Source organism: Erpetoichthys calabaricus, chromosome 14 (genome assembly GCF_900747795.2).
Source record: "Erpetoichthys calabaricus chromosome 14, fErpCal1.3, whole genome shotgun sequence".
Classification (NCBI taxonomy): Eukaryota; Metazoa; Chordata; class Cladistia; order Polypteriformes; family Polypteridae; genus Erpetoichthys; species Erpetoichthys calabaricus.
In genome coordinates this window covers 77,856,212-77,861,394 of record NC_041407.2, presented here as the reverse complement: position 1 = coordinate 77,861,394, position 5,183 = coordinate 77,856,212, and positions in this window count along the sequence as shown.

Below are 5,183 nucleotides of genomic sequence, written 5' to 3'. Positions count from 1 at the left end.
TCAATTCACAAAACCTCCATATGTTTATAATGTTTAAGAAAAGCTAGAATGGATGGAAGGAAAACAGTGCATGCACGGAGAGAGGCGTAAACTCCATATGGACAGTGACCAAGCCTGAGATGTGAGGCAGTGACACTAAATTCTGCAACACCATGCTGCCCAACAGTCAAAAAAAGGTTATTTATTTATTTTTATTTTATAGTATTCTACCACACAGTATCAATTTTTTTTTAAGCGCCAAACCTCAAATCTCACAAAGCATTAATTACATTAAGCTGTACTTGTGTCAAAAACATGTCTGTTTTAACTTATCAGTTTAATAGTTGCAAAACCTCTACTTAATTCTGGACTGTTTTAAAACTTGCTTAGTGGAATAACATCACCGACAGCAATCATCATTATCATCATTATAAGCTGCTGCCCCAGTAGAAGAATTCCAGTACCTCAGGGTCTAATTAATTGGGAAAATAAGAGGGGATTGTGAGATTGACCAAGGAACCTGTGCAGTGATGGAAGTTCTGAAAACAGTACACCAGAGCATAGGGATTAAGAAGGAGTAAAAAGTTGCCAATTTACCAGTCAGTCTACATACCCATCCTCACATATGTTTAAGAGATCAGGATGGTGACTGAAAGACAGGTGCTGTCAGTATAGGCAGCCAAAATGACGTTTTTGCATAGGGTTGCTCAGTTCACTCCCCATAATGAGGTGAGGAGCTCAGCAATATGGGAGGACCTTGGAGGAGAACTGCTGCTTTTCCAGGTCAAAGAGAATCCTTTCCAGGTGGATTAAGTTTGTAGTTAGGATGCTTGAGAGAGCCTCACACTGGATATGCACTTCTCAGTGGGGAAGACCAAGAAACTGGCTAGGAAAACATTAGACTGATCCTGTGTCAGCTGGCCATCAGGGAACTCATTAGAAGCATTTGGAAGACATTGCTGAGGTAAGTGTAGTCTGCTTAGCCCACCATGATCCTCACCAGGAAAAGCAGAGTGAAATTGAACTCCCCGTGTCTGCGTGGGTTTCCTCTGGTTTCCTCCCACAGTCCAATGACATGCAGGTTAGGTGCAGGTTAGGTGCACTGGTGTTTCTAAATTGTCCCTAGTGTGTGCTTGGTGTGTGGATGTGTGTGTTTGTGCCCTGCAGTGGGCTGACGCCCTGCCCGGAATTTGTTTCCTGCCTTGTGCCCTATGTTGGCTGGGATTGGCTCCAGCAGACCCCCGTGACCCTGTAGTTAGGATATAGCAGGTTGGATAATGGATGGATGGATAATAATAATTAAAATAATAATAAATCCTATTGAAATTCATGTCTCTTAAAACTCAAGGCCACTGCACATAAAAACAAAGCAGACATACCAAGCTAGTGCTCTATTTATGTTGTGCCCCTTGTGCATTGTACCCCGCCAAACCTGTTGTGTTTATTGCTGTGCAGCTACTGCATCAGTATCAGTGTTGCCTCTGCCATGACTATCTTAGTATAACTTTGTGACACATGTGTTTTTTTTCTGCTGGTGAATGACATGCCCAAGAGTTTCGACATACTTCAGGTTTGTGACAGAGCCAACGCCCTCTCTAAATAAATGGCACTGACCTTTGTGATCGCCACTTGCATACTTCTGCCATAACTCAGTGTTTATCTTGATTGAGCCTTTGTTAATTTTACTTCTTATTTTTTAGTGGATATCCAAATAAATATATTTTTCTAAATAATGTATGGGTTATATAGTCTGATTCATAGAAACAGAGACAAGCAGCTTCCCACAAAATTAATATTATTGTCACAAGCACAGTTTTAAAGACATTGCACCCTGGATTCTTTCCACGGTAAGCAGCCTGAGGGCACTCTGGTTTCTCCTGAAGCCCCACCATTGTTGTTAAGTTTGTAGTAGACACCACCTAATAATAAACCTGCCGGTTCTCTGAAATCTGTTCTTGCCCTGTCTTTTGTATGTCTGCATCTTTCTGCTGTCTTTCAATATCTCCTACTAGAAAGATTACAATATGCAGGCTTTCGAGGCAACTCAGGCCCCTTCTTCAGGCAAGATGTAATCTTGATTACATCTTGCCTGAAGAAGGGGCCTGAGTTGCCTCGAAAGCTTGCATATTGTAATCTTTCTAGTTAGCCAATAAAAGGTGTCATTTTGCTTGGCTTTTCTCTACATTCATAATGGCTAACACGGTACAACACCCTAGTACTACAAATATCTCCTACTAAAGATCACCCACTGTGCACCCAGCTGCCCCTTTTGTACACATTTTCTTCACTTTTGGGCATCATCTGTGGGCACTGTGCCACAGCTCCTCTGTGCTTCTCTAAATGCCCTGTCATATTACATGATGTTTCAAGTGATTTTCAATGGCAGACTTCTTTTACATAATCTTAGCAGGTCGGGGCAGTCGTGGTGCGCTCTTGGGACCGTCAGCCTTGTAGCCCAACATGTCCAGCATCTCAGTCTGACAAATCTGTGACTTACCCTGACCGAAGCCATAGAAGTGGGCTCTGTGTGTGTAAGAGGTGAGCACCAATGAGTGCTCACCCAGAAATGCAATGCATACAATATAATCCAACTACGAGGTGTAAGGAACACCTGTGTTTGACCTCATAACCGGAAGAGAGGCTTGTCTGTCTGATGTCTCATGTTTACATACCATAACATAATGGGAAAAAAGGCAAAGATTGTGTGTTAACTTGCCATACCTGTAAAGCATTCATACAGATGCAGAATTTCATAGGCTTTCAGAATAGAGGATCAGTTCACAATATTTTGAAAATATGAAACTGTAATGGAAAGTCATTACAGAGTTGCATAATTTTGAAATCCCTGAGTTTCTAGTTTTATAATCTGACATACTCGGAGTGTATGGCGGAGTGGTGGCTCTGAGGCTAAGGATCTGTGCTGGTGTCCAGAAGGTTGCCGGTTCGAATCCCTGTCATTGCCAAAAGAGATCCTACTCTGCTGGGCCCTTAAGCAAGGCCCTTAACCTTCAATTGCTCCAGGGGCGCTGTACAATGGTCTACCTTGCGCTCTGACCCCAAGGGGTATGCAAAAACTAACAAATTCCTAATACAAGAAATTGTGTAAGGCGAAATAAAGAACAAAAAAAAAAATACTCAGGGGACAAGATCAGCAATTGCAGTCATCAAGTTTGATATCCTCTCCAATGAGAAGTCACTTAATATGCCACCAGGGTAACCGGCATGTTAAAATACCTTTGACGATGTGATAATATCGAATCAGATGGTAATACGCTTTATTCAAAAACAGTTACTTGCTGCACTTCTATGGTATTCTCCCCCAAAGACCTCTGCTCTCTTATTGCTCTCACAGTGAAAGGGACAATATAAAGCCTGTTTATTGACAGACTCAACATCCGTCCAACAGACAGCAAACATACAGTCAAGTTATGACTAGGCATAATAAAATAATGAGATACCAGCTTCTAAAATGATCTGCTTGTAATGGAAAACAAAATTAGGTTCTGATCACGGCAGAGATGTCAGGACGACAGCACATTTCACAGCCTGCTCAAATAACCAGTGCCTGGTTACACTATATCAGGTTTCATTCATTTTCCAAATAACCTGACATTTTCAGTAATGTTTTAAATCCATCAATTTATATTGGATTCAGGAGGAAAATTAACTGTTCCTATATGCTGTGTACACTGAGACAAAAAAGTTGCTCCCATAAGCAGCGGTCAATTTGCATGAAATCTGAACAGTAATAAATAATTCCAAGGCCAGAGGAACACAGTGACCTATTGGTCGAGAACGGCGGTACACAGGAAGGTCATTAGTTGTATATGAAACCTCCACAATACAAATGGGCATGCATCAAACAGTTGCTGAATGGTCTCCTTTGGCACTTCCAACTAAACATTGTGCAAGTAGTCCGAGAAGACAGTGGGGCAAGACAGCATTTAGCACTTTGGAACATCTCATTTGTAATTTGTTGAGTCATAACAAGGAAGGAAGAGTGTTAATGACCAACAGGCATTCCTGGGAAATGGCAGCTATGTGTGATCATCTATTGTCCTGTTGTAATCTTATACAAGGCAGACCACCTACATATGGTCTCCGCAGAATAGCCAAACCATTTCTGATAAGTAGCAGAGCAGTAACAATACATAGTAAAACACCATGACGAGGTGCTTTATAAAATAAACAAAACAATACCTGATGGCACTTAACAACAGAAAGTAAGACGTTTCTCAGAACCTGGAAGGGTGAGAAGAGAAAGTCTTTTAGTGGCTGGACTTAACCTGGCCATAATATTTTTAAAGTAAAAGCTCACATATGAGTTATTACTGTAAGGTTGAATTAATTGAGTTTAAAAACTTTTCAAAAAAATTCCTGGTCTTGTTGTTGAGCTAGATCAAGAAAATTTGGTAAGGGGTGAATGGATAGATAGATGGAGACATAAAAGCATTCTTAAGCCTAACTGAAAAAGGCAAGTGAACTTGTACAAAGAGACCAGGAGAAGAGACAAAATCCTTCTTCAAAGCAAAAGTCTAAACCCAAGATGAGTCCTGTCTTTCACCAAGCCCTGATGGAGCCAGTGCTGTATGAAGGGTTTACAAATATATCAAGTTCAGACACATTTCCTTTCTCTTTTTGCAATTTTGTTGTGGTACATAAAACACAAAGATGAGCCCTTACTTCTGTTTGTGAGGTCCAAAATGCCTACATTTCTTATTCCTCATTGCTGCATTATATGCATTGTACTTCTGGCGGGGCGCTCATTGGCTGACACTGTGATGCATAAGTGAGTTGTGGACTGGTTGGACTGAGTCACTTGGCATGTCACAGTACGTGATCACAGGATCACAGCAACTCACTAAGATTACATAAATGAACTATGGGACTTAAAATTGATGGAAAAGTTAATTAATGTCACAAGGCCTTCAGCTCAACATCATGGAATGAGCCACAAACTAAAGGTGCTCCACGGTAACACCTCACGCAGATGCTTAAAAGGATTAGTCACGATGGCCTCCAGTTTTGCGATCATCCTCTTTTTTCCGCCATCTTCAAGGGAATCCTGTAATACACGTGGCCTTCCTGACCAGTTTACCCAGATGTCTCGTGGTGGTACTTCAGCAGACCGCAGCCTTGAGGAACGCACTAGCTGTTGCAGACTGTTTGATTTTGCATTCTCTTTATTTGTTTACATATACTTT